This window comes from Pipistrellus hanaki, assembly GCF_964339955.1.
Source record: "Pipistrellus hanaki genome assembly, chromosome: 11".
Taxonomy (NCBI): domain Eukaryota; kingdom Metazoa; phylum Chordata; class Mammalia; order Chiroptera; family Vespertilionidae; genus Pipistrellus; species Pipistrellus hanaki.
In genome coordinates this window covers 24,560,843-24,587,116 of record NC_140513.1, presented here as the reverse complement: position 1 = coordinate 24,587,116, position 26,274 = coordinate 24,560,843, and the positions used below count along the sequence as shown (strand labels likewise).

At 45.4% G+C, this 26,274-nt stretch overlaps 1 long non-coding RNA gene across 1 annotated transcript in view; it reads left to right on the top strand.

The window, feature by feature from the left end:
• The window catches only part of LOC311630065, a 176,359-nt gene that overhangs the window by 67,352 nt on the left and 82,733 nt on the right, over positions 1–26,274 (top strand). The window contains exon 3 of the long non-coding RNA XR_014796306.1: positions 13,045–13,295. This is a non-coding gene — a long non-coding RNA (uncharacterized lncRNA). The remainder of the gene's footprint in view (positions 1–13,044; positions 13,296–26,274) is intronic.

Sequence of the window (26,274 nt, the reverse complement as noted above, 5' to 3'; positions counted from 1 at the left end):
AATCAGTGCTGGAGAGGTCAAGGTTGATCCGTCTCATAAAAAAATACAGGGGAAACGATAAAGACATTAAAATGACAAGAGGAAAGTTTACTCGTATGGACACCAGAGAATTAAGAAGTGCCACGCATTCACTTGATGCTTCTGAGGGTGAGACCTGAGAGAAGCAATCAGCCGAGAGATGAGAGAACGCCACAGGAATCCTGAGCGTGCAGCTCGAAGGAGATCAATACGTGCCAGGCAAAAATCACTGAAAATGGGCCTATGCCAAGACACCTCTCAAAAATGCTTGAAGACTCGGGATTTTTAAAATTCTGCAAGTGTATACTCAGACCAAAGGAAAAACCTACAAAAAGAATTCAGACTGGCTTCCAAGTCTTGCTGCCCTCACTTGCAATAGACAATGTCTACAGAGTTTTCAGACAATTATTTGATGTCCTACCAAGGTACATTTCATGTTTGAAGTCTCAAGAAAGATACCCTCAAATATCTAAGGATTTAAAAAATATATATACTGCCCTGTACCTTTTAAAAGAAGGAACTTGGAGAAGTTTTCAAGACTGTCATCAAGAGATGAAGCGCTGAGAGTGGAGAATACCTGGTAGAAAAGGATGGGGGGAGTGAGGGGTTGCCTGAGAAACAGAGAAAAAACTACGTGTAAGGGGGGGGGGGAAGTTAATCTTGTGCAGGCTCCTGGTCCGAGGGTGGGCCAGGGAAGTTCATGCCAAAAAGCAGCATAGGTACTTCTTTTATACAGCTGTTTAGTGAGGGGAGGGTGGAGAGCATGAGAGGTGTGGAATTCCTGCCTCAGCCAGGGGTCTAGGAAGGCCCTAGGAAGGTGCCAGCTAGCCAGCTATCTTTGTCACCATCCACCTTGCAGATGCTTGCATTGGCTCTGTGCTTCCCCCCTGCCTGGACCTAACACTACAAAAAGTGGTACAAAACCTAATGAAAAGCTAAAGATATTTTCAAAGAGGCAAGGAGGTAAAGATGACTCAGGAAGTAAGTGATTTTCTCTTGACTGATACAGGCATCCCACCCTTACCCACAGTTTTGACTTTATGGTAGGTATGTATCAGAAAAAACACACTACAGTTCGGTACTGGGTGCAGTTTTAGGCGTCCCACTCGGGTCTTGGAACATCTCCCTCTACTGTACTTCATTTCTCCCACACTTCTCTCTCTCTCTCTCTCTTTAAAAAAAAAATATTTTATGGATTTTGTACAGAGAGGAAGGGAGAGTTAGAAACATTGATGAGAGAGTCATAGATCAGCTGCCTCTTGCACACCTCCTACTGGGGATATGCCCGCAACTAAGGTACATGCCCTTGACCAGAATCGAACCCGGGGACCTTTCAGTCCCCAAGCCGACGCTCTATCCATTGAGCCAAACCGGTTTCGGCTCTCCCACACTTCTCTTGAAGGTGGTGATCAGGCCAAGTGTAGTTCCACGAAGTGGGGGAGTATCTCCAGAGAACCCCAAGTCCAGACTCAGGGTGAGAGCGTTGCTTTGTTTCAAACGAGGACACGGCTCATTTCAGAGCATTTCATCATTTCTTCCGTAGGCAGCTGGTGGATGAGAGATCTATAACTTCTTGCTGTCTTGGTGTGGATTGCTTTGTACCCTGTAGACAAACTTTCTGCCCAAGGTCACCGTCAACACCTTGTTCTTGCCAAGGGGACACCTGCTCCTTCCAGGTGTTCTGGATGTCCTCAGCCTGCCGTAACTCATGCTGGCCAGGGAGAGAATCCAAAGGCCTCTGTAGGTGTCTGCACATTTCTGAAGCTCTTCTGTGGGTTCTGTCTAAACTTTCCTCGGCAGCCTTGAGTCAGAAACATTCTTGACATGCATGGACCTGGGCGCAGTGCTGCTCCAGCTGTAACTGTGCCTGTAGCTTGAAACAAGTAATAGGTTGGCTTGTATTTTTTTAATAACGGAAAGTGACCAGAAAGCCATGTGATCTGCTGAAGGTCATTATGGGGCAAGAAGGAGGGATTTCACAAAATTTGTTTGAAGGTAAGTAATTTGACACACACACACACACACACACACACACACACACCATTTTATGTTTATGCCCTGCTGACGTTAGACTGTTTAATAAACTGGTTACCCATTTCAGAAGGTAGAGGCAGAAATCCCAAATGTGAGAGTGTTCAATCCAGTACTATGTTAAAAGAACCATACATTTGACCAAATTGGTTTTATGCCAGGAATGCAAAAATGACTCAGATAAGACAGCACATTAATGCAGTTCATCACAGCAACGGGGCAATAGGAAAATGTTGGCAAGAGTTCAGGAACCTGTTCACGCAAGGTATTTTCACTCCCCTAGCAGAGGTGTCAAACAGAAGCCAGAAAGACAAACGTGATTTCTGTTTCAGATGGCTAGGTGGGCTGCTTAGAGAGACGTATCCTCAAAGAATCCATTTGATTCTGGGGTGGTGAGAAGTGTGCTTCATGTGAGTAAGTGAGAACAGAGCAAGCTTAGCTGCAGGTCAACAGTTTCTTTCTTTCTTTCTTTTCTTTCTTTTTTTTTTTTAAATGTATTTTATTGATTTTTTTTACAGAGAGAAAGGGAGAGGGATAGAGAGCCAGAAACATCGATGAGAGAGAATCATCGACCAGCTACCTCCTGCACACTCCCCATCGGGGATGTGCCCGCAACCAAAAAACATGCCCTTGACCGGAATCAAACCCCAAACCTCTCAGTCTGCAGGCCCACACTCTATCCACTGAGCCAAACCGGTTTCAGCAGGTCAACGGTTTCTTGAATATAGAAGACACTCTCCAAGTTCAAGGTGACAAAATTTGCATGTGAGAAACCCTTCAGGCTCCACCTGGAATTCTCAATGGGGCTTATCAAAGGGCTTTGAAGACCAGAAAAGGGAAATGGCTAAAACACTGGAGCAACAAAAAAAATGTAGAAATGAGGGGGAGGCCAGAGATTCACAAGGCATCAGGGAAACCATTAGATGCAGCTTCTAAATTATCTCAAGACATCAAGCGATTTTGCTGCTTGATTCTTTAGGGTGGCTCCTGGTCGAGATGTAATTCACATACAATATCACCAATTTTAAGTGTACAATTCAAGGGGTTTTGACAAAAGTTTGCAGTCGTGTTAAATGCTACCACAATCAAGATCTAAAACATTTCAGTCATTCCAGAAGTTTCCTTGACTTTCTGCACACCCTCAGTCACAGGTAACCACCAATGTGCCTTCACACTATGTCTACTGAGGGTCTCTGGAGCTCTGTGCATCTCCCTCGTCTTTGACATTCTATCCTGGAGATTCTGGCTGCCTCTGCCTCTTTGAACTCTGATTTGTCCCTCAGCTCCGCAGGGCTGCTGGGCTCGGCCTGAGTCCCCCTCCCAGCGCTGTGGCCTGGGAACTCCCTCTAGGCAGTCAGGTAGACAGACATAGATCTCACTTGTGGTTTTTCTCATAATCACAGTCCTGTGTTGTGGGTCCAATAGCTATAGGAGAGATTTTATTAAATTGATTTGGTTTTTAATTGCTTATGCTAGGAGGGCGATTTCTGCAGCCGTTAATCCCTCCCAAGCAGAAGTGAAAGTGCTCTGACTCATACTCTGCTATTTGCCTGATGATCTCATGTTACCTGGAGTCACCAAAAGAAAGCACTTCAGGTGCATTCAGGCCAGTGGCCACTCCCTTGAGGCAGGTGCACAGTCTCAGCTGAAAGGAAACAATTGTGTTTTCAGTTTGGAACCCACTGCCTCCTCGAGGCATAAGGAAGTATACAGACATTGTTGAATAATAATTCATTTTGAAATAATTTCAAATTCAGTGAAAAGTTGCAGGACCAGATGTACAAAGAGCTCCTATTATTGACAGTTGTCCTAACAAAGTCTTTGTTCCCTCTCTGGTCCAATATAGGCCAAAATGTGCACTAAGTAATCATGTCTCTTTGGTCTCCTTCAGTCTGGAGCTCTCCCCCATCTGTCCTGCTCACATAGATCCCAGATGGTTTTAAAGAATACAGGCCTTTCATTCCAGGGCAGGGTCCTCCACGTGGGTCTGTCGATGTTTCCTTGGGTTCAAACTCAGGCCGTGCTTTCTTGACAGGAATTACATAAAAACAATGCGAGGCTTTTTCAGCGCAGGGCATCAGGGAGCACAGGTTGTCAGCTGATTTCGTTTGAATCACCTGGTTACAAGGTTGTGTGACAACTTTACTAGAAGGGCCCCATTTTCCCCTTTTGTAACTTATGGGGGCCAGTTCTGAGACTCTGCCAGTATTCAAAGGTGCCTTTTTTGAAGGGGTAAGACATTTGTGATTGAACTGCTCCAAAGGATAACAACAATATAACAAAAGCCATCATCTAATGAGTACTGTTAAGTGCCTGGCACCATGCTAAGTACTTTGCATTTCTTAATTTAATCCTCCAGTGCTGTGCCTTAGGTACCATTATTTTTACCTTTTATAAGTGAGGAAACTGAGGATCTGTGGTAATGGCTTTGGAGCAGGACACGTTAGAAGCCACCTATTCAGTCTTCTTGAGTACTAACAATTTCCTTTCCATTTAGTTCAAAAAAACGTATAAAAGATAGCAGCCGCGAGAGAACTCAACACACCAAACAGAAGCACTGTGGATTTTCCCCTTGCAGTTCAATTGTTTCTGTTTCGGCAACTAATGACCAGAAGTTCCATTTGATGCGTTAGTAGATGATACACAATAAAAAAATCTGCAACCATTTCAAAATTGGGTCAAAGACACTTATTTAAAGTTACCAAAGTTGTCAAAAACAAACCCCACTAAACCTCATTATTTCTACCCATGTTAGGTCAGGTCATGAAAGGTAACCACTAAAAATGTCAACCCCGTTAAAGCTTGGAAATGTGCCAACACAGGGACCAACCCAAAGGAGACCTAGAATATGATCTCTTCGTAGAAAGAAAAAAACCCATCCTGGGCATTATTAAAATATGAGGATTGATGTAACAATTTTTATACTAGTCAAAAATTATGAGACTAAAATATTTCCAGATACCCTTGAGAAAGAGACCATAGTTTTCTCATGTATTAATTATAAATTAAGCACCGTCTATCAGTCTCTGTTTCAATTCTTAATGAGAATTTTTATCTGAGTTCATTTTTATTAAATCTCCTCTGGGAGAAGAACGGTGGATTTACAGATATTTTACTAGGGCCCATTTATTATGGGCCATTTGCTGTGGTCATAAATTTTGCGGTTGGATGATGAGTGAGGAGGAGTGGAGCAAGAAGTGGATTGAGCCTGAAAAATAGGGTGCGATTAACGGGGGCTCTATAGAAAACAAACAGCTTTTACCTTTGGAGACAGCCCAAAAATGACCTGGAAGAAGTACCACATTAAAATGCTCTTTGAGTGAAAATAGTTACATAAAAATGGACTGCTTCACTCATACACCTGTCACAACACTCACCGTCATTCCAAGAATTTGTGGCATTCACAGACATAACATGGAGTTTTGGCTTTTCTGAAGACCCTAGGCCATGGGTTGGAATCCTGAGTTGTGAGGTCAGTGTGCTGAATCACAATACTGAGTGAGCCCAGCAGACCGCCTGGCATCTCATTCCCACAGAAGTTTTGGTGTTCTCCATTAATCACTTAGGGCAGTGGTCAGCAAACTCATTAGTCAACAGAGCCAAATATCAACAGGACAACAATTGAAATTTCTTTTGAGAGCCACATTTATTAAACATAAACTTCTAACGCCACTTCTTCAAAATAGACTCGCCCAGGCCATGGTATTTTGTGGAAGAGCCACACTCAAGGGGCCAAAGAGCTGCATGTGGAGCCGAAGTTTGCTGACCACAGACTTGGGGAATGGTACTTAAGTGATAAAAAAATAATTTGTTATGCCTGACCAGTGTGGCTCAGTGGTTGACTATCCACCCATGAACCAGGAGGTCACAGTTTGATTTCCAGTCAGAGCACATTCTTGGATTGTGGGTTTGATCCCCAGTAGGGGTTATGCAGGAGGTGGCCAATCAATAATTCTCTCTCATCATTGATGTTACTGTCTCTCTCTCCCTCTTCCCTTTCTCTCTGAAATCAATAAAAACATATGAAATATTGTTTTATTTTTTGTTGTGTGTGCACATGTGTGTAATAAGTGGAGGTAAAATTGTAATGGAATCTTCGAAAGGCAGTTAACTAGTAGTAGAGGCTAGAGGTAGAGAGTGAGTATAGAAATTACCAGTATCTTGTTAGAAACATGATTCCAGGAAACATAAACCTTCATATCTGGGTTCATGGCTTTGGTGGCTCAGAAATATTTGGAAAGTGTGGCAGAAATGGCTGATTTCCTTTTCTTTTATATACAGTAAAACCATGGTATAACTGGCTAATTTTGGTAAGGGGGAGTCTGTTAAAGCTGAAAGTCCATTATATAACAAAGTAGTTTTTCCAAATGTGTATGTTAAAAAATTGACAGATTAGTTTTTACTTATGTAGACAAAGTTGTGTAATTAAGTATGAAAAGTTTAATTTCCCAGAAAAGTTTTCTGTATGTATTACTGAATTTTAAATTTATACTGAATAGGTCTAGTAAATGCATGCATTCACCAGTCATTGCACTTAAACAAATGCTCAGGGCTGGGCGTGGCTTAGGAGTTAAAACTGCTGCAGAAAGTCTTCCCATGCAACAACAGAACCAATTACTGAGCGCAGGATCCTATGTGATCACGTGTAATCATTCCCCAAACATTGTTTATGAGTGGTGACATTTAAATATGTAGACTATAGTTGTAGACATGTAATATTTATGTCAGCAAAATTACTACAGTATTTTTCCCAATATATGGCCTATTTGCTAAAATTTATTTAAAACAACAGTAAATTGCCCAACCGGTGTGGCTTAGTGGTTGAGCGTTGAACTATGAACCAGGAGGTCACGGTTCGATTCCTAGTCAGGGCATATGCCCATCATTGATATTTCTATTTCTCTCTTCCTCTTCCTTCCTCTCTGAAATCAGCAAAAATGTATTTTAAAAATACCACAGTGAATTAATAATAAAAATAACCTATTAATTTAATTAAAAGCATTTAAAAATAAACTGGGTGTTAATTTTCACATATAACATACCAGCTTGAAATTTTGTCCATTAAATCCAGACTGAAAATTTGAAGGTTTACTGTAATAGAAACCTGAGTTTTTTCTGAGTGCTTGGCTGCTCAGAAGAAAGACTACATTTCTCAGACTTCCCTACAGCTAGTTACGGCTGTGTCATAAAACTCTGCCCAATGGGATGTAAACGCCCAAGTTGGCAGTTGTATCCTTAAAAGGGAAGGAGCATGCTCTCCCAGCCCCTTCCAGCTGGTGGGAATGTAGACTCATGGTGATGCATCTTGAACCAGGTAGATGAGGGACCCTCGGGATGGCAGAGCAACCAGAAAGAGGAAACCTGGGTCCCTGACAACTTGACAGTGAGAGCTGCCATACCAGCCCAGACTTTTATTCATGAGAGAAATAAATTTATTTTGTTTAAGCCACTGTCAGTCTGGGTTTCTGATGCACATATCTGGACCTATGTCCTAACTAATTTTGTAGGTAAGTGGAGGGTCCAAACATGGTAATTGTTTCCATGCTTGTCTATCACCAGGCTGTGAGTTCCTTCTGTCAATCTCTCCCTATATTTCTCTCTAGTTCCGCATGGTGGCTCCAAAACTACCTTGGGCCTTGGCACAGAATAGCGCTGGCGAATGTTTATTGAATGAATGAATGAATGAATGAATGTGCTGTGAGGCAGACCCGCCTGGGGTGGGAGCTATGATATATCAGAAGACTGTGGAGGACCCTCGTCGGTTTGGCTCAGTGGATAGAGCATCAGCTTGCAGACAGAAAGGTCCTGGGTTTGATTCCCAGGGCACATGTCTGGATTTCAGGCTTGGTCCCTAGTGGGGGGCATGCAGGAAGCAGCCGATCAATGATTCTCTCTCACCATTGATGTTTCTGTCTCTCTCTTCCTCTCTGAAACCAATAAAAATATATTAAAAAGAAAAAAAGAAAACTGTTCGGGGAAAGCTGCTGCCCAGTTGGAATTTACATCTAGGAATTTGTGTTTGGCTGCTCATAACAGAAAAGCCAAATAACAGTGACCTAACTATACAGCGATTTAATTTCTTCACATGAAGTATCTGGAGGTGGGTGGTTTCTGAATTGGGATTGATGGTTAGTGGTGCCAGGCCTAATTTCTACCATTCGCTTGGCCTCTTCCTTCTGGTCACAAGATGGTAGCCAAACTCTGACTATCAAGTCTGTGTTCTAGCAAAGCAGGAAGGTCAAAATGGTGAAAAGGAGAGCCAGCCACGCCTGACCCTCCAAAGGTCTCTGACACTCCTGGTATCTGCAAGGTCTGGGCAGGAATACAAAGGGAGACCCAGCTACCATATGACTGAATATATCTGGGCATTTTGTTGATGAGCTGGCAAAGTCTGAATGAACAATAAAACCAAGGTCTACATAATTATCTAAGTAGGGGTTGGCAAACTGACCTGCAGGCCTGCTGCCTGTTTTTGTGAATAAAGTTTTATTGACACACAATCATGCTCATTCTTCTACATATTGCCCATGCTTCCTGGTGGCCAAGGCAAAGAGAAACCCCAATAACTCACAGAGATCTTGTTGGCTGAGAGAAACAGATGCGCTGAGCTCTAATTTGGCAGCCAAATAGGGACATGACCTCACAAAATGACAATGTATACTGTTCATTTTTATGCAAGATGTTCTTCTGTGGCTCCTTGTGGATTTCCTCCAGCTAAGTGGACAGCATAGCATAGATCACAGTTCAGGGATTACTGAGCCCACACCTGCTTTCTGCCCATGTATTCAGATCCTGGAATTAGGCTTAGAGGATCCGGGGACCAGCTGGGTCATCCCCAGATCCTCAGAGCTTCTCCGAGCACCGAGGGTTGCTCTGTCTGTGTCGGAACATTCCTGCAAGGGGCCAGGGCTCATTTGTAATTAACCAGGCAGCCGTGGGAGCTGGGGAGCTCCCATCGATTCCTAACACATCCTACAAAATGGCGACAGCAGCCTGGAAGAGGCTGGCCAAATTGGATTAGCGAACCAAATGTCTAATCTAATGCCTGAGAGATGGACGAGGCACTTATTAAACGGTCCACAGGCAGGGATGTTTTAAGTACTTAATCAACCCTTCATTTCCCACATCCGGGGAGCAGGGAAGCCTCAGTGCCCCCGTGGTGAAAAATTGCCAATCCCTGCAGGATCTCTCGTTGCCATTTTCGCGGCAGAAAGTGCGTGAGTGATAGCAGAGCCTCAGCAAGACAGGATGCCTGGCCATGGAGGAGTGGAGACTGCATAGGTGTGCAGCTGGAGGACTGGGTGCTCCTGCCTCTCCCTCCTGCTCACCAGGAGGCCTGGCGGAGGTCCTCCCCTTCCTAGGTGTCCGGGCTCTTGCAAGGCCTGCCAGCTGGAGGCTGGAGGCAAAGAGGCTGGTGTGGCCAGTGCTCTTTCCTGCGGTGAGGACTTACTCTATGTGGGAGAGAGCCTCGGGATTTTCTCTTTGTGATTTTATTTTATTATTATTATATTTTAAAAATATATATTTTAATTGATTTTTTACAGAGAGGAAGAGAGAGGGATAGAGAGTTAGAAACATCGATGAAAGATAACAATCATTCAGCTGCCTCCTGCACACCATCTACTGGGGATGTGCCCGCAACCAAGGTATTATACATGCCCTTGACTGGAATCAAACCTGGGACCCTTGAGTCCACAGGCCAATGCTCTATCCAATGAGCCAACCTGGTTAGGGCTAGAAACATTTTTAAAAGCAAAATAAAATCCTGGAGGAGAAAAACCAACCAAACAAACCCCGAAACCTCCAGTTAAAATGCGTCCCCCATCACTCCAATTCTTCTGTCATCCATCAGTGCGGAATCTAAGCCCCTCTCATCTCCACACTTCAGAGAACTTCTTTCAGGCCTGCCAGAGCATGGTCTTCAGGGTCCAACATTTTTGCCTTTGATGTTCCTGGCCCTGCTCCCCACTCCCCAGTGCAGCTTCCATAGCCAGGCCTCCCGGACCCCACAAGGATGAGGGACAAACAGTTGGGGAGGGGAGTGAGGCAGTGTCCCCCAGACTCCAGCTGCCCCTCCTCTCACTTCAGAGGCTCACAAGGAGGGGTGAGTTGTCACCTTGGTGGTCCTTCCAGTAGGAGATAATTTCTGCTCCTGGTCCTTCCACAGTAGGAGATGATTTCTTAACTGATTTATTTATGGCCTGGCCCTTTCTTCATCTTTCTGATTAACAGTCTAGTTGGGGGTTCTGGGAAATTTACATCCAATCGTTGCCATAGCAACCAGCTCTCTGCACAGGATCCCGTAGAAAATGCGTTTTGGGTCTTCTGAAGGAGCCGAAGTTTACAAGGATCTCAGCATCTACCACGGCAGAATGGGCAAGATGATGTGTGACGGATATGAAAAGGAATTATGAGCAGGGATATGAGATGGTCTCGCCGCGCCGTAAATTGGGAAAGACAGTTTTAGCGCCTTCCCTCTTCCCTTTTCTTTTTCTATGCCTGGACACCTCTCCCCTTCCTAAGTCCCCAGAAAGTTAGTTCTCCACAGGCCAAAGACAGGACCAGTTCGTTGAAGTTGTGAGGAGGCACATTTCCTTTTCAGCAAAAGGAAGAATTTGTAGCAGGCAGACCTCTGAAGATGTAATGGGCAGCCGTGAGACTAGTGATCTCCCACCTCTGGAGATGCGTGAGGGGGTGCTGTCAGAGGGCGTTAGAGAGGATGGAGTGAGGGGTGGTATATGTGGAACCTCTGGGTCCCTTTCAGCCCTGGGATGGGGCGTTGAACTGAGCCTGCTTGTGCGACCAGCTCGCCCCTCTCCCCTGGCTAAGAGGAATGTCAGATTTGGGAATTTAACTCCCTGGGCACCTAGGATGTCCTTTGTGTCCTCATCAAGGTGACTTCCTTCTCCGATGAGAGGAAGAAATTTAGTTTCCAGAAGAGCCCTCCTTGGGAGCTCATCTCTCAGTGAGGGATGCTTGAGCATTAAAAATGGATTCCTTTGGCCGGCGCACAGGCCCCTCTTGGGGGCTGGGCAGGGTGTGGGGATGGCCAGGAAGGCCCTGTGGCTGGGCCTGACCTCATGAAAGCTTATATGTCCCACCACATGGGCACACTGACTAATGAAAGCAGAAAATGCTCAGCTGACAAAGCAGCATTTGCATCCCATTACTGAGCCCATCACTTTTAGTACACTATAAATTAATATGCTTTTAAATAAATGCTGCGATCTTGTGATGAGCAGTTTTATTACTTTGCCTTTTTCTTTGGTATTGAAAGTGGCCACTTAGTAAATGTAAAGAATTGAAATACATCACAATTAGGACAACTGTTTCTTTACATCTTGATTTATTAGTATACAAGCAACTCAAACATCAGAAGAGGCTCAGGACCCCCTCTGAGAGGCCATATGTGCCTAGGAGTATGTTCATCCTATATACATCCTATACATATATAAGCTATACCTCGTATGTAATCCTATACAATAGTTGTGTGACCTTGGGCAAGTTGTCTCTGCAGCCTCGGTTTCTTCATGTGCTCCATTTGCAAAACGGTGAAGATAACTCTGAGATAAGGTGAGGTACATGAAGTACCCAGAAAAGTTTCTGATACACAAAGTTCCCAGTAGACAGTAGCTGCCCAGTAATTGGTAGCAGTGCTATCATTGTTTTATCCAAGTCCTAATTTGTTTCCAGGTGTTTGATGTAGAATAGTCCCATATCTGTTATCTATTACTGTGTAACAAATCACTTTAAAACTTAGTGGCTTAAAATAACAATCCTTTATTAACCTCAAGGTTCTGTAGGTTGGCTGTGTAGGTTGGGCTCGGCCGGCTGGTTTTCTGGACTCAGCTGGGATTCCTCTTGCTCTTGTGGTCAGTTGCAGGTTGGCTTTGCTGATTTTGGCTTTTCATATTTGGGGCTGCTGCCAGGACAACTGGGGTGACTCATTAACTCATCTCCTGTAGCTTCATATGGGTTTGTTCATATGGCAGGAACAAGGGTCCCAAGAGAGCAAATTGCAGGGTGCAATGGCCCTTAAGGCTTACAGTTGAAACTAGCATAATGTCATCACTGCCACAGTGTAATGGTCAAAGTTGGTCACAGTCTCAAGGGGTCGGGAAAGAGACTCCCTATCTTGATGAGAAAAGCCACAAAGTCTCATTTACAGAGCGACAAAGATACAGGAAGAGAAATAACTGGGGTCAGTTTTGGAAATAATCTACCACAATTCCCCCTTTTTAAACAAAACCAGAGCCAGGCATTTATTCCCTGTGTGCCCCAATGAGCAAGCCTCGATGAATTCTGTTCTTTCCCATTGCCTTGGTTCAAGCCTATTTTCAGATTAGTCTAACAAAATGAATTTCACACCTGGGTTATTCACCCACTAACAAACACTTTGTTCTTATCTGATGGCTGGGACAAACACCTAGACAGCCTGGATTTGTAGTTCCATTACCTAGGAGCACAGTAATTATTAATTACTTGCTTTATTTGGTTCTGTTGCGTTTGCCAATACTCAATTACCTATGTTAGGTTTTCTTGTGATCAGTGGAGCTTATCCAATATTGCAGCTCAGCTTTGTTTTTGTCTCAGAGATGTCTTTTCCAAGGGAGTTAAAGAAAACCCTTGTTCACTAGTTTATTGAATATTAGCCTTTATCTGCTTATTTCAAAGGCTCGTATTCACAACTGCAAGGACCAAAGTGCTCAGACTGAGCTCTTAGAATCGAACAAAGGATAAGCCCCTCCTTTGCCTGATCTGGCTAAATCCCAGTGCGTGGAATAGAGGAAAGAGTGAATTGTGGGATCCCGGGGCACTCGTTTAGCTCATGCCCGAATCTCTGAGCCTGCCTTATCCTCTCTAATCCACCCTCCGCATTGTTTTGAGAGACCTAACGCAGAGATCTGATCACATGGCTTGTGCTAGAGTGCATTGCTGGACCCAGTTCTTCTGTTCTTCTTGTATACCCACGGCTCTTGTCATATTACTTTGCAGGTGTATGCCCTTGAATCCGGACTAGCCCACATGACTTCACATGGTCAACAGGACAAGGTGGAAGTGATGACGTGACAGTTCTGAGCCCGGGCCACAAAACACTTTGCATGTCTCCTTTTGCATGCTTGGGCCTCTGCCATGAGCAAGACGTGCCCGGGCTGGCCTGGAGCTACCAGAAGGAAGATGAGACTCATGGATAAGAGCCAAACCACCTCAGCCCAAACTAGCCAACAGCCAGCTGACCCCAGTGTGTAAGTAAAAAACACTGATTGCTGTTTTAAGCCACTGAGATTTGGGGTGTTTTATTGAAAATCAAAAGCTGATTCATGATTGTTGTACTTAAACCCCAGCCCTAGTCCCCTGTAGCCTGAGGCATAAAGTCCGGGCAAAACATTCCAGCATCTGGGCCCTGCTACTTCTCCTGTCTCATTTCCTCCAGATCTCGACCTTTGCACTTTACACTTTGACAGTGACCCCAAATGCAGGTTTTCAAACGCATCATGCTGGTACACATTTCTGTGCCGTTGCACCTGGTGTGTCCTTGGCCTGGAATATCATTCTTCTCTCTTTTGCCTGGAAAACTCCTATTTGTCTGTCAAACCCAACTTAGGCCCGTCTTTTCCCAGAAGTCTCACTGTACTCTCCTTTCCCATCGTGGTAAATCTGCTCACTTCTGTGAGAGGCCTGGACTCACATTTATGTCTGTTGTGACCATGTGACATGATAGTATGATATGTGTTCTTTTTATTTTATTTTTGCCCATCTTTGCCGTCTATCAGACTGATTCACTTAACGACAAAGACAGCCTTACTTTGTCACTGTATTCTCGGTGCCCAGAGCAATGCCTGGCTCCAGCAACGCTTGGTGAATAAATAAGGTGCTAGGGTCCCTCCTAGCTCAGGGAATTGCCAACAATGGGAAGGCAATCATTTCTTGCTTCCTTTCTCCCCACCCCCCAAACCCACATGATGGAATCCATGTCCTGTCCTTGCACTTGAGGCCTGTCTCCGCTGTAGGGGGCACTTCGGTGCTTAGTGAGCACATAATTCCTTGGTCCTTTGGGTCTCCCTGCTGGGCTATGAGCTCCTCTGGGGCTAAGTCTGGGTTTGGCCATCTCTGTGCCCATGGTGCTGGCACCACGCCCATACACCGCAGTTTCAGAAAACACATCTAGTCAAAATATTCATGTTTCTGGAATATCCCTCAAGTGGCAAGCACTGTTCTGGGAGCTTTGGATAGGTGGTGACAGACATAGACCTGGGTTCACCCTTCCCAGGGCAAAGCATGCATTCCCAGTCGGGGGGACAGGGAAATGAAGAGCCAAGCCTTAGTTAAATAAAAGGTTGCTTCTGTCCGCTTGTTCCCATGGCTGGGGGGATTTCCTTCGCATTTGGAGGTTATGTTTGTGTCTGACTTTAGAAAGCCATTTGTGAAGAGTGCTCAGGAGCCTAGGGGCACCTCTGAGCGAGAGCAGTTAGTTCTCCAGAAGGCTGACCTCTGTGACACAACCAGAGGTCAGAGCCGGCTGCTCCTGCCTTACCGCCGGCACACAGGGCAGAGGGCCAGAGGAGGGGCGATGGTGTAGAGGGGAGAACAGTGGCAGTTTGCAGTGTGAGCCCTATTCTGAATGGCTCTGGGGCGTATTCCTAATCGCAAGTGCTAATTTGTGACCAAGCTGTTTTTCACTGGGACAACTTTATATATTGTGCTCCAGGGTGAGCAGTATCGTGATGTATTTACTTAATGATGTGGGGGAAGCCAGCCTATAAATAAAATAATTGCAATGTGTGACAAGCACTTTTTAAAGGGGCCTGAGATATGAAGGTGTGTGTGTGTGGGGGGGGGGGAGGCATGGGCCAGATGATGTTGGGCCTTGAGACTACGGTAAGGACTTTGGGTTTTATTGCAAGTGCATCGGGGGCCAAGGGAGAGAGGGGATGCGATTGGCACTTTAAAAATATTACTTCTGCTCCCATGGGGGGGTCCGTTTTTATTTAATTGAATCAAATATTTCTGGAGAGCGTCCAAACAAATTGGACGCTAGTTATTGAAGCCATCACCTCCCCATTCTGAATTTCGCTGCCTCCTTGTAAAACTCGGGACCCTAATTTTCCAAGGAGACAAACATTCAATTTCTGGTTTAGATTTGCATTAGAAAGAGACCTTAATTACTCTGATCTCTAACACCTCCAAGGAGCTGATTGAGCTTTTCAGATGCAAAGAGTGTTAATTGGCTAAGGGGCCCAGCTGAGCAAAACCCTCCACCACCAAGTGTGCAAGGGGCCAGGGTGGGGGCGGGGAGAGGGCGGGAGGTGGGGAAACGGTTAGAGAGAGAAGGGGACACCTCACCTTTGTCAGGTTTCCTGGAGGTCTGCACCAGAGAATGAGGGGAATCAACAAAGCGGTTTTGCTAGCTTTCAATCCTTTGAATCTCTTCCTATCAGTCCTTGCAGTTCCAAGGCACTGCCAGTGCCTCCAGGAAGCACACGCCACCCCCCCCCCCCCCCATCCACTCCCAGCCCAGGATCTCCCAGACGGATTCCTGGGCAGACTGTGTTTCTCTGGGCTCCTAGTTTCTAATTACAGCACTTCCCACATGGCATTGGATGGTCTGTCCACTTGGTGGACAAAGACCATCTCTTGAAGCTAAGTGATGCCTGGGAAATGTGAAATGGATAAATAATAGAACAAATAACAATAGGAAGAATGTTACTAATATAGTAGAAGCCAGCACGTATACAGGACTTTCTGTAATTCTTTGCTGTTTAGTCGTGTTTTCCAATTTCTGCCAGAGCAAATGTCTGACACAAATCACCATCGATAATTATAGATTTACTGGTATTTGTGAGATTATTTAATATTTACCACCCCATCAGGACAAGAACTCCTGTCCATTTAATTGAAAATTGACAGAATGACGAGACAGGAAATCAGTGAGACTATAGAATACTAGACAATACTATCAAGCAACTTGACCCAACTGGCATGTATTGGACACTCTTCCTAACAACAGCAAATAGACATTGGTATCAAGTGCATATGGCACACTTACTCAGACAGACCGTATTTGGGGCCTCAATAAATTTAAAACAATACATTTAAAACAATTCACTTCATACAAGTATTTTCTCAGATCACACTGGAATTAAATTATAAATCAATAACAGAAAGATCTCTGTAAAATCTGCAAATGTTTAGGAACTAAATAACATTTTATTTCTTAGTAACTTGTGGGTTGAAAAAAGTGAAAAATGAAATGAGAAGATATTTTGAACAGAATGAACTGAAAAGACAACATTAGAACTTGCGGGATGCTGCTAATGCAATTGCTTAGGAGGAATTTTATAGCACTAAGTGGGTGTATTAGAAGAAAGAAGTCTCTAATCAGTGACCTCGGCTCCCACCTTAAGAAACTAGAAAGGGGAGAGAAAATAAAACCCAAATAAGCTGAAGATAATAAAGATCAAAGTGAAAACTGATGAAATAGAATATCGAAAAAACAGTAGAGAGAATCAATGGAAACAAAAGCTGGTTCTTTGAGAAGATCACTAACAATGATAAATCTCCAGTTTGACCAGGGAAAAAAAGAGAGAAGATAAAAATTTCCATCATCAGGAAAAAAAGAGGTGCTATCACTACACCTTCTCCAGATAAAGAAAGGATAAGAAGAGACTATTATGAATACCTGTATGCCAATAAATCTAGCAGTTTAGCTGAATTGGGAAAATTCCTTCAAGGGCACCTATTACTAAAGCTTATTCAAGGATAAATTGTTAACTTGAATAACCCTTTATCTATTAAAGAAATTGAACTTATAAGTTACAAAAACTTTCCCACACTGATGAGTTTCTACAAAACACTTAAAAAAAACATAATACCAAGTCAACTCAAATTCTTCCACATTATAAGGAACAGGGGAAAGGAGATATTTTCCAATCCATAACTCCAATTGTGGTTATGGTTTCATGGGTATATACCTATGTCAAGCCTTATTAAATTGTATACTTAAAATATGTATAGTTTATTATATGTCAATTATATTTTATAAAGCTGTTTGCACCCCCCCACACACACACACACATATACATACACACACACAGAATTCGTGAGTCCTGTCCTAGGTCTGTTGATTCAAACTGTGTGGAGGAGACTTCATATATATATATATATATATATATATATATATATATATATGTATATAATATATTTTATTAATTTTTTACAGAGAGGAAGAGAGAGGGATAGAGAGTTAGAAACATCTATGAGAGAGAAACATCAATCGGCTGCCTCTTGCACACACCCGCTACTGGGGATGTGCCCGCAACCAAGGTATATGCCCTTGACCAGAATCAAACCCGGGACCTTTTATTCCGCAGGCTGACGCTCTATCCACTGAGCAAACAGTTTCGGCAGGAGGAACTTTTGATCACGATTTTGTAATTCTGATCACACCACAGGTTGAGAGTAATGGCTCCATGACCTTGAAAATCTTTCCTGTGGCCTATGAGGCTCCCCTTCTCCTCTTCATGCTTCCTTGAAAGTTTTACCTATTCTCCTCATTTCATTTTTTGACTTCCAGCTATCTGTAGTTCCCTGCTCTTTTACCTTTGCAGACACTGTGCCCTTTCCCTAGAGTACCTTGTGCTCTTCTGTAGTTGACTAATTCCTACTTATGCTTCAAAACCCTGCCCAGGTGGCACCTCCTCTGGGAAGCCTTCCCAGATACACTGTACTCCTGCTGAGGCTTTCTCTGGGGACCTCTTTGAACTTTAATTTCTTGATCTGTAAAGTGAGTTTAAAAAGAATACTTACCTGGGAGGATTGTTTTGAAGACTTAATGAGATAACAGATAAAAATATTTAATACTAGTGGCCCAGTGCACAAATTCATGCACATTGAAAGGAAATTAATTAGAAGAAATGTTTTAATATCTCTAATCGCCCTTTCTCTATAGTAGAAGTGTCAGCCAAATTCATGATCGACAATGATAGATCGAAACACACCAAGTGCAATTGGTGGCAGCAAGAACTTTATATACTGTATATCATGCATGGGCAAGCCAACTTAGCAATATATATATATATATATATATATATATATATATATATAATAAACTTGCTTACTTAGACCTGCTTTCTGATTTAGCTAAACTTTTTCCAGCCCAGTGAAGAACTCTGCCTTCTCTTCCAGGTAATTGTCAACAACAAAGCAGTAAATATCAACATGAAGCAGATTATTATTGTAGATCATGCAGGAAGAACAAAGGGTAAAATGTTTAACTGCAGCAGTGTTTGACTATATTCTGTACTGTGAGAAAACCTGAAGTCATTTTCAAGGTCCACCATTTCTTCTTTACAGTTGGGCCAAGTTTCTAAGCTTTCTAAATCTCCATTTTCTGGCTAATGAAAATAAAATAGGATTCCACCAAGTCTCCTATCTACCTATTCCAGGACCTCTGTGAGGATCAAATGAGATGAGGCATGGGAAAATGCTTCACAGACATTTGGTTAAAGTGTAAAATGTTTCCACCTGGCTATAAAGCAAATTGTGTTCCTGGGCTGAAGTAACTCCAAGGAAGCTAGTTGCTAGGGAGAGGAAGCTGGGTGTTGCTACGTGTCATCATTACCTGGCACCCAAAGTGGCCATTTGGGGCTGGGCTGGGCTGTGGGCTACATTTTGCATCATGGAGTCTCGGGAGTGCCAGCTGCAAGTTGGTAGGCTGTTGCTCCAAGGTAGTGGCAGGGCCTGTGTCCCTGTTGGGGCAAGCCAAGTATTGGTTTGTGGGCACCAGGTCCGCAGTGCTGTTTCTCTGTAAATGGCCAGTGTATGTCACGGCAGCTCCTACATTGAGCATCTGCCCCCTGGTGATCAGTGCATGTCATAGTGACCAGTCGGATGGACACTTAGCATATTACCATATATATATATAGTTCTTGGTGTTTATTAGAATTCAATAAATGGTGACACTGTCATTGTGGCTCTTACTGTTATAACTTCTCATCATTGACAGAGCCCTCTGAACACATCCTGTATATCATTCTACACACTGGTGGCTGCTGTCTGATCTTCCTCCGTTAGACTGTGACTTTCCTGAGTGTACCATAGGCATTCAATTAGTTCAGCCCACAAACATTTGTTGAGCACTTTGTCACCCTCTCTCAGGTGCTGGAGATACAAAGATTAGGAGAAAGAGAATGGACATCAGTGAAGGTAGCAGACTGGGGAGTATAAGGAATACAGACTTCTAAACCATTGTTCCATTTTTCTAGCTGTGTGACTTTGGGCAAGTTACTTAACCTCTCTGTTCTTCAGTTTTCTCAGTTATAAAAATGGGGGGAAAGAATGCCCATCTTACTTGATTGATGTGTCTTTTTATTTTACTTTAAAACACATGGATAATTTTGCTCAGATCAGTTGATATCTGTAAAATGCTAAAAAAAAGAAAAAAAAGAAAAAGGACACTGAATATCCACTGGATCTGGCAATTAGCAGGGCATCAGAGGTGTGGAGAGAACTATTTTAGAGGAGGCAGAAACCAAAGTGGGAGGATGGAGGAGTGAGTGATTCTAAAAGCGAGAAAGGGAAGTGGTTACAGCTCCTTAGAGCTATTAAGATGGGAACAAGAGGAGCAGGAGGGTGGTAGCTGGATGGGGAAGGGTGTGCAGGGGTGCTGGGAGACCAAGTGTTATGATATTGAAGGGAAGGTGTCAAAAGGATGGGAGTGACTGCAGATACAGGAGAGAGCCAGGCCAGAAGGACAGAGCGAGCGGGAATGACTGCCTGCCTGTAGGTACAGCAGGATGCCAGCAGTGGTCAGTCAGGGAGGGAGGGAGGGAGGGAATTCCATGCTCTTGGTGGAGCACATTCATCTGTGGAGGGAGGAGGGGAGGTGTAGGGGTGTGTGTTGGGGAGGGCTGGAGAAGTGTGAAATTGCTCTAGAGGGGATTGGGGGAGGGTTATAAAAGACTGACAGGCCTGCTAAGCAGAGACCAGAATTTGGAAGGGTGCCAGCCTGTGGGGAGGGGGAAGGGACATGGATTTACCTGCAGCTGCAGCCACTGGGGTGGAGGTGGTGAAGGAGGGGGGAGCATTGCTTCGGGGTTGGGCTAGCTTACTTGTAGGAGGACCAGCTTGTCTCCTTTGTCCTGGGGTTGGCCAGGTTTTAAAACTGAACAAACTGGGAAACCCCCTCAGGACAGTTAATCACCCAACTGGGCAGAATGGTGACAACCAAGGATCCAAGGGCTACGAGGAAGCTGGTTCCTATGGTCAGCACCAGGATGGGGGTGGGATAGGGGACAGTGGCTGCAGGGGGTGGGAGAGTGGGCTGGATTTGGGAGTGGAGGGTTGGGAGGGAGGTTAAAGGACCTAAAGGGGTTACTCTCCCAGATGTCTGGCCTTCTGAGGCTCTAAAAAAATTTTTTTTTCAGAGATTGCAAAAACAAATATTTGCATACTACTTTAATTTTTTGCCATTGCTATATAGCTTCTGTGTTAACTCAATAGTCTTTAAAATCAGTTCCTTAATAAATATGTCATAAAGTCATCTCTGTCCTATGTGGAGAACAAAGAAATCACACACACCACCACCAAACAGGTGCTGGATTCTGACTGGGTCTGTTGCCCGACAAAGGAGCCGAGCCCGAGGCTGCTCCTTCTCTGTTAACCAGGGAGCCCGCACTAGATAGCATTGAAGATGTGCTGCGCCAGACCTCGTCCTTAAGCTGCTCTAAGATGGAGACTTGAAAGGGGCCGTAGCTTTCCTGTGCTACTGAATTCTGTGTGCCCTTGCTACCTGAGGTCCTCTTGCACTCCTCATTTTGGAAAATGCTGTGGGAAAGTATTGAGACTGTAGGTTCTCTTCGTGTTCTCCAGAGTCAACAACAGCTGTGCATTTAAATACCAAGAAGCCTTTTTTGTGGCATTTTCTGAGAGGTCATGTATAGGGTGACCACCCCCCTCCCCCTGCACCTCGCCCCTCCCCCACCGCTGAAACTGGAGCCCAGAGAGGGCTGGGCACACAGGGCAACACAGCACTGGCCCTCCCAGCGAGGCCATCACACCTAGTTGGCTGCTTTTCCCAGCCTTTCCCCACTTTGCCTTCAGAGACAATTTTGCTTCTTGATTTCTGACTTCTTGTCAGCTGTGATTAATGAGGAAGGCTCCTGCATACACGATTTTCAGCTGTACCCAGTTTACGACAAACAGATTAGACCATTTAAGTCAGAACAATGCTATTTAGCAAAAGCCGGATTTGGAGCTGGCAGAAATTAAGAAGATTAATTTAAAGGTAAAATAAGAGTGACAATCATAGATCAACACCTGAAAAATCTTGCTGCCTGTACATATCCCTAATTGAGAAGTATGTGGAAGATTCCATCCGTGAAATTCAATTATCATGCAAGCCAGGGAAAGCAGCCTCCCGGGGGAAGGAACTAGGCAGCCCAAATCACAACGACTCCACCTGTCTGTTTTCGTGTCAAAAGAGTGAGAAAAACCTGCCTGAATTATGGACGGGATGCATCAACATAATGAAAACGTCCAGGGGTTCCTTTCCATAATGGGATTACCTCCCAAGCTCCTCCATCAGAGGCCAGCCCAGAGAAACCTCTGAGGATCCAAGAATCCCCTGGATCCCCAGGGCTGACGGCACAGGTACCCATTCCTGCCACCCTTTCCCCCAGCTTGGACAGGAGGTGGGACTGGATGGGGGTGGCAGACAAAAGGCGCTCTCAGGCGCCCACGCCCCTTCCACTGATTAGGGGCTTCTTAACTCCAGCAATCAGCAGAGAAAACTCTGACAACTGTAATGATTACAAATGAGCCACTGGTAATTGACCCACCTTTTAATTGCAGGGAGGGATCAGTTGGTGGCAGTGGTGGCGGTGGCAGATTCGTCAGCACTTGCTTTGTGTCTCCTATTTGGCTCAGATTCACCCAGGAACACACGGCAAACCCTGGTCTGCAGAAGAGCCGGACGCAGTTCCTTTCCTGTTAACTGCTCGGCGTGGGGGTGGTGGTGGTGACTAGAGACCTATTCCCTATGGATGCTTAGAGGTGTATGGTTTGCAAAGTGCTTTCACAGGCAGAAACTCAGATAAATCTGACTCAGGAAACCCTGAGATCATGTCTCTTGTTACACCGATGAAGAGGCTGAGGTCCAGCAATTGGACTCATCTGTTAGAAAGTTTGTTGTTGGATTTGGATCTCCCGTGTGTTGGTGCTGCCCGAGTTAATGCAGAGGAAGATGCAGGCTCAGTCTTGCAGGAGCTTGTGTTATGATGGGGAGGATTCAGCACATTCGGGAGAGAGGGTCATTGAAGGTCAGATGTGGTAGGATCATTACATTGGATGGTCAGAGAGAGGTCAAAGATGGAAGGGACGGCAGGTTGAGGAAAACCTCTCGGGGCAGGGGTCAAGTGTGTCTTTAGCTCCGCCCTAGCTCCAGTGCCCAGCAATATGTTCAGCACAAAGCAGGTTTCAAAAATATTGGTTGAATAAATGAATGAATGATAAGATAGGCTGTGAAGGCTATGAAGAATTTGGGGGAGAGCAGGTGTCAGTAATTATTGACCAGGGAGAATGGAACCTGCAAATTGTAGGATATCAAAATTGCAATAATATTGGGCTTGCCGAATCCATGCTGAGTACAGATAAGCTCTGGCTGACTTTAACGATGTGGTTTGCTAATCTATTGAAATCCAACAAATCTTGGCAGCGTGATCTCATGGAGGGTGACAGGTCTCACTTTCATGTGCATCCCTCTTCTCTCAAAGTCACCAGGAACGTTGTGAGGCCATCTGTGCCTCCTCCAGTGACACAGAGGTTCTGAAATAGTTTGTCTCCCCAAGAATGATTTTGAATTCTAGTGGCTAGTCTTGGAGCAGGACCCGAGGAGAGGAGAACATTCAGCCGGGAGGGCAAAGGTCTGTGTTTAATTTTCAGGGTGCAATGAAAATCTATGAAGGAGGCTCTCATTCTGATTGTCTACTTTGAGTCCTCAGGACCACTGTCGAAGGGAGCACATCTCCTCATCTGAAGGGAGGGTCTAGACTCTGCTGCTACCCAGGAGGAGCCCCCTCAAGCACCCTCCCTGAGCTGGAAGGGATGGAGAACATGGCCTCATCTCAGTCTGAACTACTGATACATATGATCCTCACCTCTGTGATCTGAGACAAGTGAGTGTGAGGAGCTCATGATCAACATCAAAGTCAACAACTTCATAAAAGGGTGGAAGCAGGGAAGCAAATCTGCCTGTTCCTAACTCTGGGATTCTCATTCCAACATGTAACCTCAGAACAACAGTAGATCTGTTAAGCCCTGGTCAGGAGGGGTTTGCTGGGGATATTGGATGGTCACATTCCAGGGCTGGCTGGCTCTTCTCCATTGTAATGTGTTTCCATTTCACTCTCTGACTTTCTCTGCCCTGCTCTGTGCCTCAGGGGCTGACACCACAGATTGCACTATCTCCTTTGCCCTCCTCGGGAGTCACGTTAGGCTCTGTCCATGGAGGCAGCACAGGAGATTGAAGGATGGGTGGTGGAGAGGTCAGGTATTTTTTTCCTGCCCCCACCCTCACTCCAGTGCACTGGCATCTGTTCCTGGCAGGGTCAGGGTCCCCCGTGACTGCTGTGAGCCAGGCAGCCACTCCTCTGCAGCTTCAACTCTTGGGAGGCTCTCGGAACACTTGTGGTCCCTTTGCCCTTCAGGTCTAGGGGTGCAATGGCTCCCGCTGTGGTTAGCCTCATCTTCCTGCTCAGACCTTTGCAAACGGTCTCTTCCTGGGATGAAGTTATAGTTCCTGCCAAGATCCTGACTGAGAGGAGATTTTAGCTGGAGATTGGGGTTCCTGCCTCGGTCACCTCTGACTCCCCTGGTCTGATTGCAGAGCCTGGCTGTGGAAGCCTCAGTAAATACACACAGTAGTGTTTATCCTCCAGGTGTCCATAGGGTTGGAGGGAATCTCTGTTTCCCTCCTTTTTCCTCCTCTCTCAGCCTGGGAGGGTGGCCTTCCTCCTTGGCATCTATGTTACAGTGGGCTGGGCACATCCAGGTAAAGATGCTCACACCCCCACCGTCCTCAGGCTGAAGCCTGCTTGTTGGAATGAGCAGTGCCTGTGTTTTCGAAACGACAAAGATACCTTGGGGCTTATATGGGGCAGGTGAGGAAAACAGTTGTCATTGGGGAGAAAGACCTTACCCTACCTTCAGCTTGGCATGTCTAACTGGAACCAGGTTTTGCAGGAAAGGAAACAGCTAACTTTTAGGGTTGGATAGACCTGAGTTTGAATCCTAATCCTCCTCTCTGAGTCCCTTTCTTCATTTGTAAAAAGGAACTATGGATAGTCTCCCTGTTCCAAGGTTACCACGAGGATTGCACATAGACTGGATGGGAAGGGCTGGGATGTGGGCCGGTCTGTGCCCCACACCTGCTCATCCTCGGATCCTCCCCTCTCTTGAGTAGGGTGCTCAGGAAGAAAGCAGTTCCTCCATCTTCACCTTTCCTTCTCTCCTACAAAACGACCTTCATCATACTGTATCCCAAATGCATCCCTTTCTATTAAAATAAGATAGAGCCGAGACCGGTTTGGCTCAATGGATAGAGCGTCGGCTTGGGGACTGAAGGGTCCCGGGTTCGATTCCGGTCAAGGGCATGTACCTTGGTTGCGGGCATATCCCCAGTAGGGGTTGTGCAAGAGGCAGCTGATCGATGACTCTCTCTCATCGATGTTTCTAACTCTCTATCTCTCTCCCTTCCTCTCTGTACAAAGTCAATAAAATATATTAAAAAAAAAAAAAAGAAATTTCTTAAAAAAAAAAAAAAAGATAGACTTAAATCCCCAATCCTTATCTGAGAAACAGCCTGTGCTCCCCAAAATTTCTATAAATTTGAGGGGACTTCTTTTCCCATGGCTACCTTAGCCTCTGAGTTAGTTTCATTTCTGGATCATCATTTCATCCCTCCAATGTTATTTCTTTTCTAAACTTGAACAAGATATAAAATGCAACCCTTCCTTTTCACAGTTTTTGCGAGAGAAACCACCTCTCCAGCACAGAACAAAACTTGCTCTTTGCCTCAGCTGGCTCTCGGCTTCCTCATTCCATCCCATTGCCTCTCTTCTCCCCTTCCTCCAGATTGCCCTGGGAACCCCAAATTTTCACTCTGTCATGCTGAGCTCTGCAGTATGGTCCACCTATGCTCCCAATTCTGCTGCAGGCCACCCGTGTCTGCCAGACTCTTTCAGTTGTACCCAGGAGAGCAAAAGGGTCTTTCATCTCCAGCTTCTCTTCCCTTTGAACCCAGCTGCCCGTGTAAACAGTACTAGACTCCCTCCCTGACGTCACCAGGTGGGGCACAAAGAGAATTCCAAAAGCTCTGTCACCAGTTAGACTTTCTCCCACACATCCTCCTTCTGGGAGGGTTCAGGGCATAAGTGGAATGGGAGCTGCCCTGTCCAAACCCCCAGTCCTGGGTGGGGGTCCTGACACTGTCACTCATGTGCTAGAGACCTCAGATGTTTAGGGATGAGACACTCCTTTGAAAGCCTACCTTGAGAGTCTGTAGCACAGACAAGCCAAGGCTGGAGGTAGAATTCTGCAAAAACATCTGGAGAGGGTGGGAAAGTCCACCAGGAGCCAGTCCACAGGCATCACCCACCTCGCTGACAACAGAGTGCGGCTAGGGCTGCATGGAGTCAGGTGTCTTTCAAGTGGCTGACAGGGTGACACTGGGCAGGCTGCAGTTCCTCTCTGGGTGGGCCTGGGTCCTCCCTGTGCACAGTGAAGGGGCACTGGCAAACTGGAGCCCCAGTCATGAAAGTCTCCAGCCCAGCGTCCTGGGGCCTGGCGAGCTGGCCAGAGGGTAGACGTCCTGGCACAGGCGCCGTGCACACACACAGAGCCTGCATTTTCTCTTGAGCACGCTTTCTCTCACCTTGTCCTTGTGTCACTGGCGAAGATCCCATCTTCACGCTGAGCCATCTGCTTCCTCTCCTGCTATCTCTGCTGCCCAACTCTAAGTAAATTAAAAAACAAAGAGGCAGGAAGCTGCTGACAGCCGCATTCATCCTCATTTCTGTGGCTGGCAGTGGGAGCTGAAGGGCTGGCTTCGTGGGTCTGAATTAAAGATTAGTTCAGGCTGGTGAGGAGGGAAACAGTTCCGTGGCTGTGACATCCGGATCCTGAACGGCACCACAGGTGGCCGTGAAAGTGGATGGGGCTGAGAAGGAA